The sequence below is a fragment of the Egretta garzetta genome, unplaced genomic scaffold (genome assembly GCF_000687185.1).
Source record: "Egretta garzetta isolate BGI_Z169 unplaced genomic scaffold, ASM68718v1 scaffold260, whole genome shotgun sequence".
Taxonomy (NCBI): Eukaryota; Metazoa; Chordata; class Aves; order Pelecaniformes; family Ardeidae; genus Egretta; species Egretta garzetta.
This window is the reverse complement of record NW_009258662.1, coordinates 1,135,653-1,148,683: the sequence shown is the minus strand read 5'-3', so window position 1 is coordinate 1,148,683 and position 13,031 is coordinate 1,135,653.

Genomic DNA, 13,031 nt, shown 5'->3' with positions numbered 1-13,031 from the left:
ATTTAAACCCCCCATCTTGTGTTTTTTTTTTTTTTTTTTTTTTTTTAAGTTTGCTAATCCTATGTGGGCTAGATATTTCCCATTGAAGTCAATGGGAATTTGGTTACAGATGAGACCAACTCACATAATGTACCTGCTCTTGCATCTAATGATGCTGGAGGCGACCATCCTGAAAAAGAATGAGCTTCCTATGCAGATCAGAAGTCTTTGATAGGCACGCGGGGATGTTCATAGATGACCAGACCAGTGGGCTGTGTAATTCCTGACTCTGTCTTTGAGGGCAGCCAGTGCCACTTGACTCCCAGGTGGCTCAGCTGTGAACTGTTAGAAGTCATGGGGTGAGTTTGTTCCCAGCCTCTGAGAGTCAAGATGTGGTTTATACCTTGAGGCTTGAAGATACGTGATCTTTTCTGAGCTCTTTTGGAAATGTGCGTTTATTGCAATGTCCTGGTTTCAGCTGGGACAGAGTTTTCTGCCTAGTAGCTGGCTCGGTGCTGTGTTTTGGATTTGGTACCAGAAGAATGTTGATAACACCCTGACGGTTTAGTTGTTGCTGGGTAGTGCTTAGGCTGGCCAAGGACTTCTCAGCTCTCAGCTCTGCCGGGGGCACGAGAAGCTGGGAGGGGGCACAGCCAGGACAGCTGACCCCAACTGGCCCAAGGGCTATTCCGTACCATATGGCATCATGCTCAGAATATAAAGCTGGGGGAAGAAGAAGGAAGGGGGGGACGTTGGGAGCGATGGCGTTTGTCTTCCCAAGTCACCGTGAGGCGTGATGGAGCCCTGCTGTCCTGGGGATGGTTGAGCACCCGCCTGCCCATGGGAAGCAGGGAATGAATTCCTTGTTCTGCTTTGCTTGCACACGTGGCTTTTGCTTTCCCTGTTGAACTGTCTTTATCTCAACCCACAAGCTTTCTCACTTTTACTCTTCTGATTCTCTCCCCCATCCCATTGTGGGGGGAGTGAGCGAGCGGCTGCGTGGGGCTGAGTTTCCAGCTGGGGTTAAACCACGACATGCAACCGCCTATTTTAATTTGACAAAATAGTATCTGCACATTTGGTTTGTGTCCTCCAAATCTCCAGGCCTCAGCACTATCCTGTGGCAGTGAGATCTTCAGATTGACCAAGAAATCTTTGCTAAAATACCTTTCTACCTGACCTTTGAATTTGTCGCCTTGCAGTTCTGTCCCCCTGCGCTCACGGGCTGGGAAACAACTGGCAATCTCACTCTGCTCTCCATAGGCTTTTTGGTTTTCTGCATATTTCTGTCATCATTAAATAGATTATAAATCCGAGGTGCAGTCATCTTCTGAATTTTTTGTCCCTTAAGAGGAGACGTCAGTCAGTGGAATAAATAAAAAGCTCAAAGCTCCCCCAAATACCAGGCTAACTTCCTATGTTTTGTGCTGTTAAAACTCTAACCCTCCATAGCTGAAATTCTTCTCACAGGTGCTTATTTCAAAAGCCAAATCCCAGGAATGATATTCAGTGCTTTTCCTGACCTCAGTGAGTGGTTTTTTTAAGCAAGAACATGGTGAGAGGGGATTCAGTCCATACTCTGGTAACCAAGGGATTCTCTGAAATGATCTGGTTTTATCAGAATGGAAGGATGGGGGGGAAGGGGGAAGAGACTCTGCTGCAGGTAGGTAGCAAATTTGCTGAAGATGAATAGAATGAACATTTTTTTTCTCATTTTGGGCTTCGGAAATCTAGCAACAAAAAGGAAAAGTTACTAAACCAGTGGTTACTTGTCCCTGTCTCGCTCGAAGAGTGAGCTAATAGTAGCTTTATAGTGAGCACTTAAAAATAGTGGAGTCATTTACCTTCGGTGCTATCTCTGGAGAGGTCTTACCCCTCCCTTTTCATGTCACACCCAAGTTTCTTCCACTCAGACAGCCGGTGACACTGCTAATTTCTGTCACACGCTCTTCATTCTCTTTCATCTTTTCCTCAAGGGGCGAACCGTTACGTGTCAGGGCGTCTTTTCTTTTCAGAGGTTGTTGTTAACCCTTGGATTGTTTGGGGATAGCTGGGAGCAGGATCAGAGAGTTGGGTTTGGGTTTTTTTTTATAAGCATGTATTCTGTATGTGCTAAAAAGAATAGTGTCCACATTGCTTAAATGTCACCAAGCCCAGCAGGCTGATGGTGACATCAATGGGTTGACTACGTACGTGGGCAAGCTCCCCTGGAGTTTATCAGTGCAAATCAAACCAGTCTCCACTCAGCTGCTAATCCAGGGCTTGTAAGTGATACTCAAATCCAATTTATTAAAAACACATTTGCTTTTCAAGCACACCAGATTCCTGATTAATTTCCAGCACCGGGGGTTATTTAATGCTGCAGGTTTCATTGTCATTTTTGATTTTCCACAGAGTGCTTGATTGATAGAAGCTATTGTGAGCCCGTTCTTCGAGCACATTGTTCTTGTCAAATAACAATGCGCATCTTATTGAGGAAAAGTCAGTGTGCCTTTTATCTATGGCAAAATCATCATGCAAGCTCTGGGACCATGTGCCGAGCATATGCACAAATGAATGAACGAGTGGTACATTACGCCAGGGAAGTTTGATATCGTAGAGGAGTTACCCTGCCAGTTGAATAGCTAAATTCAGCTGGCGTAACATATCCCAGCAATCCATGACTCAGATGTTAATCAGTGTTAGATGCTCTTTTTATTTTTATGCTACTGCTGAGCGTTACAAAACCAAGTGTCTTGTACCAAGAGTGCAAATCAATTTAAAATTAAATTAGCCTCTTGTTTGGAGGGCACTCGGGATTTGTTTGGGTTTTGATAGCTGCCCCCAGCAATGGCTTTGTAAATCACAGGTGGTAGATGGAAAAGACTCTGCCTGGCCTTTTGGTTCATCCTTCTGCCACCCGTAGGATTGCACCCTGCACAAAACAATCCCCTGTGCCCCTTGGAGAGCCAAATCCCCCGCCATTTGCTCTCTCCGCTGCTCTGAGGTGTTGCAAGTGAAAGGCGTGCAGATCGCATCTGAAGGGAGCGGTGGGATCCTCAGGCATGGAACCCAGAACTGACGGTGTCTCTGTGCTTCTGTCAAAGCAACCTCACAACTCCATGGCCGTGACGCTGATTTAACTCATCGAGCTGCAGATACAAAGGTCAGACAAGTTGGAAGTGGAGCTGTAGTCCAGAGGAAGAGATTTCTCACATACAGAATAGCGATGCTTTTGAACAGTAGACGAGGTAACCTATGAATATCCATAGGCACCTTCACAGGTCTTCTAGCTGATGATACCGTATGAGCTACAAAAGTAAATGTTTTCCTTTTCTCCTCTTGTTAAGAAAAAACATAGATGTTTTGTTGAAAAGTTGGTTGTAAACTTTACATCTGTAACGATGGAAGGCATGTCAGTCATAACCAACAGCACTGTTGGGTTAGTCCTAGAACAGGTACAGGGACCATTTGCCTCTGCCTCAGCCAGCTCTCTTGCCCCAGTATAAAAGTCCATAAAGAGATTATTTCTGTTTTCAGATCAAAGTCTGGATGCACTCATCTAATACTCAATGTTCTTGTCAAGAACAAGGGATTCACACAAATAGACATGAAAACAAAATCCACTTCTCCATCTCCACTCAGTAGGCTCACCTTCACCTCCTGCCCTTGCTCATGCACGTTTTGTGGATGTTCTGCTAAGCAAAAGTCAAGAGTCCTAAAACCAAATCTTAACCTAGCCATTCCATATCAGCCTCGTCTCCATCTGTCGTACCATTTTATCATCCTATATCCCTCGCAAGCAAACTGTCCTCTCTTGAAGCAACATTAGAAAGACTGCCCTGTGCATAAGGAGCTTCTGGGAGCATTTAGCACCTACTTAGAAATCATCTTCAGTACTGAGCAGTGCCAGCTTCAGGTAGGGTGAACTGCAATCATGAGGCCCTAGACCACTTCCAGAAGAAACCATACAGAGCTGTCACTGGAGGAAATGTGATTTAGTTGAGGACAACAAAGCTGAGAGATCTACTAACACTGATTTAACAAAAAACTGGGAACAGAGAGGGATAATAGAGAAGCTTTCCTTAAATAGAATCATAGAACCATAGAGTTGTTTAGGTTGGAAAAGACCTTGAAGATCATCAAGCCCAAACATTCCCTTAACCCTGACATCCCACCACCAAACCACGTCCTTAAGCACCTTGTCTGCCCGGCTTTTAAATCCCTCCAGGGATAGGGACTCAACCCCTTCCCTCGGCAACCCCCTCCAGTGCTTGACAGCCCTTTTGGGGAAGAAATTTTTCCTAAAGTCCAACCTAACCTGCCCTGATGCAACTTCAGACCATTTCCCCTCGTCCTATTGCCTGTTACCAGGGAGAAGAGGCCGACCCCCACCTCACTACAGCCTCCTTTTGGGTAGTTGTAGAGAGTGATGAGGTCTCCCCTCAGCCTCCTCTGCTCCAGACTTAAATAACCCCAGGTCCCTCAGCTGTTCCTCGTATGACTTGTGCGCCAGACCCCTCCCCAGCTTGGTTGCTCTCCTCTGGACATGTTCCAGCAATGCAACATCTTTCTTGTAGTGAGGGGCCCAACACTGAACATAGTATTTGAGGGGCAGAGATCACTGCCCTACTCCTGCAGGCCACACTATTCCTGATACAAGCCAGGATGCCATTGGCCTTCTTGGCCACCTGGGCACACTGCTGGCTCATATTCAGCCAGCTGTCAACCAGTACCCTCAGTAGTGGGTTTTACTACATGCCATGTCCATGTCCTCTCCCTGTTTATCTGTCTCAGGCTGAAGGATTTTCATGGCAGAAACAATACTGTTTGCTGAGTTTGGAAAGAATACCCAGAATCTGTTACAGGCAAATGCATAGTAATGGTCTTACGGGATGGCGTTGCCAAAGTCTCCTCAGCTATTTCATCAGGTAACCACAGAGATGAACAATTTGTAGACAGATGCTAATAAACAGACTTAAGACATCCATGAATTTTCATCTTCGAAGGGCCTAGAAGTTCTTCTCCCACTGTAAGATGGACATCATAATCTCATAATCTTCTCCCCCAATGTAAGATGGACAACACATTAGAAGGTGGAGGACAGGAATTCAATTCTTTATATTAGAATCTAGGAAGCTGTAGAAACCACAATATTAACATCTTCTGTCTTTTTCTGCACTTCTTGCAGGATGCCTCTAGAGCATCCTTTGCAGGACCAGGGACTTTGCAAGACCAAAGACTTTGCATTGAGAGACAGCACAAAGGACAAGAGCAGAAGTGCGAGGACCAGTCTACCACGTACTTAAACAGAGCCAACTGGCAGTTCTGGGCCTGGGAGAGGGGCTGGGTATGTTGTTCTGAAATGCAAGCAGATGAAAACTGCAGAAGGATCATTATTCTAAAATTTTTAAAGGCCAGATTGGACGGGGCTCTGAGCAACCTGATCGAGTTGAAGAAGTTGGACTAGATGACCTCTAAAAGTCCCTTCTAACCCAAAGCATTCTATGATTCTATGAAAACACCCAGAGTGAGTTCTGATGGCAAGTGAGATGGAGCAAGGACTGTACGCCTGGGACAGGCTGGCTGAAAGAGGATTTTGTAATCAAAATCATTTTTCTTACACAAATTGTTTTACTTAGACAAACTATTTCTTCAGTCTGTGTGTTTGGAGCAGGTAGGGAAATCTTGTTGATCTTCAGCCTAAATCCTTATGCCGCAGCAAGTCCACCTCATAGGGACTTTTTGATATCTGGGTTCATTTCCGTGAGTGGGTCTATCTCAGCTTGACTTTTGGCAGTTCTTACCTTCTGACCTCCACAATGAAACTTTCTTGGCTGATGAAGCTGTCCACAGAGATGACAAAAAATTTATTACTTCCACCGCTGTCAGCCAGGGGAGTCACGCATTTTTGGATCTGCAAAGCAGGGTTCACTTCCTTACTATTTGGGTGTGTATGTGAGGGATTTACTGCATCTATTTGCCAAACATGGGTTTGTTAGCAGGATGTCTGAGTCAGAATAAGAAAAATGGCTGGAACAACTCACAACCGATGGAGGAAAATGGCTTAAACCTCATCAGCTGCAACTCAGCATCCTTGACTCGGGGCTTAGCTCCTGTGCGCAGATTCTGAACTTTCCCTTATGAATCACCCCCTTTCCACAGCTGCTTTAAGCTTTGACAGAAAGTTGTATAAATCTCCCGCTAAAGTCCGTGATTTTCCCAGTACTGGTAAAGGAAGAACATTAATTACCTGAAATTGTCTCTGCTCCGCTGAGGCACAGCATTTGCCTACAGCATAGCTGATTTTCCGGTATGAAAGGGATTCCAGCGGATGCCTTCCTTTCCTCTTTACTGTTACCCACGCTTCTTAAAAAATCCCCCCTGCACCCCTCAGCATAAACCCCCCAAACTTTTAGATTAATCAAGATACAAATTGCACTCCTGGGAGAGAAAATTTTCTCCGCGTCTCGAAAAAAATCCATCCTTGCTACTGTGCTGCAGTCCAGCGCCTAGGCTTCAATAGGCATGCAATGAACGAAGACCCAACAGATTGCCTCCTTTTAAACTGAGACACAGCAATGCATCAAACATGCAAATCTGGTCTGGTGCTGCAGCTCCTTTCTAGGATATTTGCCCAAGGGAGCCGAGCAGCTGCCTGCCAGAGCCTTTGATAGTTTTAGCACAGAAAATCTATTATTCATACACACACATACACTGAGCCAAGGATTAATTTAGCTTCAAAGTTGTGCAAGGATATTCCAATACTATTCTAAACAAGGGAGGAATCACCAGCTGAAGTAACAAGGTATGACTGGGGTCAGCTTTTGAGAGAAGCGAAGCGTGGTATCTACCAGGTGCCACTTCCTGCTGGATGACCATCTTCCCGAGAGGCTGTTGGTGTGAGCATGCTGGCCATGCTTTGTTAACCCCATGATGGAGTGAGATAGAGACCCGCCCTCTCCTTCCAACCCTCCATTCATACGTGTCCTCCTGAGATCCCTAAACCTTTTGCATGTTTTCTCACCCAAGGCACCTCCAGGAGTGCCTTAGTTCCTTAGAAGATAACACACCTTCATGCCAACGCAACTGCAGTGTGTCCATCCAGACACAATTCAGGTGCAGAGCTTGTATCTAGAGATAATAGAGAGTTTTCACACTCCATGGCTGGTCTGCTTGCGTATCTCAATGTTTAACCCACAGATTCATACTTATCCCTTGTATTATTACCTCCATTTTACAGACACCAGCAAAACAGAGGAAATCACAGACTCACAGAATGCTTGAGGTTGGAAGGGACCTCTGGTGGTCATCTGGTCCAACCCCAGTATCTGAAGTAATGAAGCATTATTGGAGGACTTTGGCTGAGTAGATGATTACATCCTTGTGTCCTTAGCCAGACTATTGTGAGGGCCTCTGAAGGGTTGCACAATGCTTAATTTTATAACAAGTGGCTTCTTCACAATGAATTATGAGATTATGGTGAGTAATGGAGGTTGTTCCCATCATCTTGTCCCATGGCTCCCCAAGTCCCCGCTTTCTTATTTCCCAGAACTCTTGCTCTCCATCCTTTTTCTTCTCCCAATACCCTCAGCTAGCGTACCCTCATACAGTGTCCCATATGCCCCCTTGCTGTCTTCCACTATTCGAGTGGTGGGAGGTGTGGAACATAGAGGTGGGAAAAATGTGAGCTGGGACATGAGAGAAGAAGGGTGTGTGAGAAAGGCAGACTTGAAGTACTATCTGAAACGGCTTCTTCTTGGAGCTGGAAAGGAGAAGGGTGGTGGAGCAGAGCTCCCTCCTGGCAAGACTCCTGCTCCATCTGAGCACCGTGAGTTGTTCAGCTGATAACAGAGGGGCAAAACAGGCCAGAGGGATGAAATCAAACGGCCAAAACTGCTGTCATGCTGCCATACTCAAATAGGTTTCTCAAATAATCGATGTTCACAGCATGCTTCAGGGCTCAAGAAGTCACTTGGGGTGTGCAGCACTTGAGGAGACCATGAGACCCTCATAGCACAAATGAGAATAAATTAAAAAAAGCTTGTGTGGGGTCCTCTAGCCTCGGGTCCTTCCTAAACAGGAGAGATGAGGCTGGTGTCTTTCTGTAAAAGCTTTTTGACATTCTGATGCATCCTTTGAATTCATCAATAAAACCCTTTTTATTTGATCATCTGAATTTCCCTGAAATCCTAATTTCCCCTGAGCATCTTGCTAAGAGTGCAAAACTAAAGGGGGAAAAAAAAAAAAGAAAGGAGAAAGCACGAGTTCTTTTCTCTTTAATGAGTTCATTTGCTGGCATTCAACTCACAGATTTGCTATTAATGTTAAATTAGCTGGTTAAATTAGCTAATTATGTAAAATGTGTACAATACTCTCCATTTGGGACAACTGGCAAAGAAGGGCTACTCAGCTAAACTGGTGAAGAAACTACATTTTAGACCAAATGAACTAGAAATACTGGAAAGATTCACACCAGTCGGACAGTAGCCACTGTCCAAAATCCCAATGAATGAAAAGGCCAATATGTTTTTGAAGGAGCTGGATTAATTTGCTGTATATTTTTACATCTTTAACATGCATAGCTACAGAATGTGTGTATGTTTGCATTTACTTTATACATCTAAGTAAGCAGGAGAGTCCCTGTGCTATGGGGCACTCAGGACTTCTGGATTCTCTTCCCGGCTCTGCCACCACATATTCTGGGCACCCACATATTTCACTGATGTCTTGCAGTTAGCGGTTCACTTGAAGCCTACATCTTCAAAAAATGTGGACTGACATGAATATGATGCATATTGGGGAAATGGGTCTCCTAAAGCCAGAACTTCCCTCTGCAGGGGGCAAAAAGTATTGACAGAGGAGCAGAAAGGGGCTTTTAGCTTAGGCGAGTGTAGCCAAATGCAAGCCGATGTAATTCTTGGAGTTAACATGCCAATGAAAATGACTCACTGCATCCCTCTGTGTCTTTTGCATTCAGGCATGATACAGAATTTTCTTTGACTGGCATTTGTTGACATTTTAGCAAAAATTCACACTTTTTCAAGTCTGCGAAAGCCAGCAAATCTCATTAAAAAACGATATTGATACACCGTTGTGCCACCTTGCTCAGGATGCAAATTCAGCTTCTCCTTGTTGCCATACCCTGTTGAGCAAACATATGTCATGGCCTTTGGATATGAAACCGGCAGATGTCTAATTGACCTGAATAAATTTCCAGCATATACCAGAATGGGTCAATAGAAGGTCTTAGAATCCCCCACCAAATTTTAATCAAAACTAATGAGATGAACAAGTGAATTCAGAGATGAGTTATGAGATGCAGAAAATGCTGGGAAGCTCTGCATCTAGAACCACAGGCGATTCATTCAAATGCAATTTTCTCTTCCTGGAGCTCCAGAGAATTTTGCTGGCTGTGTGGCAGGGAAGAGGCAAGAGCAGAGCCATTTAAGAAGTAGTCCAGGTGGATGCCATCCTAGCAAACAGCATGGAAGATTTCTCTCTCCGGAAGGAATGGTCCTAGTTAGGAAAAAGGTACTTGGGATAGACTTGTCATGAAATGAAGTTTTGTCAAAAGACTGAGCCAGAGAGCCACTAAACCCTGCAGGATAAAAGTCCTTTGCTAGTAATGAGCTGTCTGCACTTGGAGGAGAGCCAGAACCAGACATAACCCAAATGATGTCGTCAGACTTGGGCTTCCTCTTGCAGCTACCTCCCAGCATGATGGAATCTCTCCTCCCAGACCAGAATGTTTGAATGCAGATGTAGCTGGGATATATATTAAAACATTGTAAAAGAAGCAGGGCACTGCCGAGTCTCAGTATCAGATACAGCAGAAAAACTTCTGATGCTGTCATGTGGGGGAGGAATTAGACCCTGTGCACGAGTAGAGAGGAGGGATAAAGGCAACACTTTCAGTTGCATCCTTAGGAATCAGACAAGGGAACACTGGTACCAACCGCCCCCAAAGCAGCCCTGGTGTGACGCACGCCCCTCAGCTCTTGGCAATTTGTGTTAGGCAGTAAGACTTTGTGGGTGCCACAGTCCACCCAGTGTAAGGGTTCATCGTAGAATCGTTTAGGTTGGAAAAGACCTTTGAGATCATCAAGTCCAACCGTTAACCTAACACTGCTATTCCACCACTAAACACTGTCCCTAAGCACCTCGTCTACCCGGCTTTTAAATACCTCCAGGGATGGGGACTCAACCACTTCCCTGGGCAGCCCCTTCCAGTGCTTGACAACCCTTTCATGGAAGACATTTTTTCTGATGTCCAACCTAAACCTGCCCTGGCACAACTTAAGGCCATTTCCTCTTGTCCTATCGCTTGTTACTTAGGAGAAGAGACCAACCCCCACCTCACTACAACCTTCTGTCCAGGCAGTTGTAGGGAGTGATAAGGTCTTCCCTCAGTCTCCTTTTCTTCCAGGCTGAACACCCCCAGCTCCCTCAGATGCTCCCCATCAGCCTTGTGCTCCACACCCTTCCCCATCTTCATTGCCCTTCTCTGGACACGCTCCAGCCCCTCAATGTACTTCTTGTAGTGAGCTGGATGGCATGATTGTCATTAATGCAATCATCAGCTCTTCACCAAAATGTTTGTAGTGACAGTGTAATATAGGAACATAACAAATAATGAGCTTGAGTCTATGGGCCTGGGGCATCACATCATCTTTTCACCACCTCCCCCTACTTACACCCATCAGCTGTAGATGATTCAGGCAAGACCGATGCTTCTGCTTCTTACAGCAATACCTAGTTGTGTCAGCAGCATTGTACAAACAAGCCCTGTACAAACTCAAAACACATTTGCTACTTGCCTTGAAGAGTTTACGGTCTCCATAGGTAACTCAAGGGACAAGTCTGGACTTTTTGAAGGTACTATTAAGGGCAACACTTCTCTTGTTGTCACACGCCATCCCTGACACCTTGGATCTGACTCTTGCTGGTGTGGTCTATAAGGAAGTAGTAACTGAGCTCAGCACATTCTACATGGCTTTTATCTCATGAAAATACAAGTTTCCACTCAATATTTCTAGCTGCCAACAGTGGATTTTGGTTTTGAAATCAGGCTGAAAGACTGAGTTATGGCTTTTATTACTTTCAGTGCAGACAACAGTTACGGATGAGGGTCCACTCATACTAAACCTTAAGCACTGTGTAAATACACAACAAATGTGCCAAACTGGTCATAACTAAGAAACACGTTGAACCTCTGAGGCAGTTATTGTCTGGGTAGGTACTCTGAAAATCTAAGATTTCAGTTTGAGGTTTATATTGTATTTAAAATATCCTGGTTTTGGACCTTCATCTTCCAAGGAACTCATCCAAACCATCATATTTTACTAGATAATGTGATTTTAGCAGGGGTAAAATGTTGTGGAGAGAGAGCATGAGAGACAGGATCAAACATTCATTTCATTTGGGTGTCCATTCTTGTCACCATGATGGACATCAAGCATGTCCACCTGTCTGTTTGACCGGACCTCATCAGTGGAATATGAGTTCTGCCCCCCAAAAAGTTACAGACTGGCTTGTGGTGAGGGGAGCCAGATTGCTTTCTTTGCTCTTCCAACAATCACGTGGAGGAACAACTCATCCATCCAACCTAGTTACGGACTGGTGCAGGCAGTACAGGTTCACAGCAAGAGAGAAGTCCGGTCCCAAAGAATTGAGTAGATAATTCAGACAAAAGTAAGTAAGAGTGGAGAAACAAATGCATGGGGCGATGTAGGTTCTTGCTTCAGAGCTCATAAGACATCAGTACCCAAGTAAGGAAGAGGACCCAGGAGTCTTGCACTTGAGGTGACGTGGGATGGATCCTGAAGATGTCCCAGGAAGCGGCAGATGACTGGATCAGCATCTCAGCTGAACTCAGGGTACTCTGCATAAAGGGGCAGCTTTTGCCAAATTTCATCAGGTTTAAGTGAAGATAAATTTGCCATTTCATCAGTTTTCCTTTCCATTTCAGGGTCTTGTGATTTAAGCAAGCAAATGCCCAGCAAGATTAAATGCCCTTTGAGTCTGCTGGGAAAATTTGCATCAACTTTTGACCACGAAGCCTAGGATCTGCCATGTGAGTTGAATGTGCCTTTGGGAAATTTAATCATCAGATCCTTTTTGTCGTGGCTTCCAAAGCAGAACAAAAAATTGGATGGCTGATAGAAATCTGCCAGGTTTGAACAGGGAAGCCAGGAGCTGGGAGAAGGGAAAGCATATAAACGTGGGTGTTTTCTGTTTCCTGCATTATTGCTGCATTAGATGTGTCAATCTGACACAGTAACTTAGAATGCAGAGAGACAGCGTATTCAGATTGAGCAAAGCCCATTACATTTACAAAGGCTCAGGAGAGATGTCCCAGCAAGACAGTGATGTAATAACTACAAGAAAATGTATTTTCAAAAAGATAGGCCCTTAGCTAAACTGTATGCACCAGGGGATCTCTCTGCAGAAAGCTTCAGTTATTACTTTCTTAAAATCCTTATTACATTTCCAGCTCTATAAAAACTGAGTAATTACTGTCTTCAATTACCTCTTGGCGCCAACTCGATTAATGTCCTTTACACCGATTGCTTTTTGAACTGTTGGAGAGAAAAGATGATCTGGGTCAACTCTATAAGTGGTCTTTTCAATGTCTTGTTAGCTTAAAAGTAGAGACTCGTGTTTTCAGGGAAGGGTCATCCCTTGATTGCTCTGAGGAGGTGTAATGGATGGACTGTAGGGAGCCAGACTTTCAATACGTGGTCCAGCCATTCGAGGTGGTTTGTTCTCTCGCTTTCCCTGCAAACGCCCTTGCTCTAAGCCCCTGGGATCTAGGCCAGAGAGATGGCACTAAGTGGGAGGATCAATGGTTGTCTCTACTGGCTTTAATAATTAAAGTTATTGAGCCATTATGTCTTGGATCAACAAACAGGGCTAACAGGTCAGTAGCCCTGGCCTTGTAAATTGATTATTTTTCTACAGACAATATTAGGGTCAGGGGGGCTTGACTGACCTGCTCTCACAGGTCTTGGTATAAACAACCGCTGATTGGGACCATCTGGCCACAATTTGGCTCAGGCCATTCAGTATTC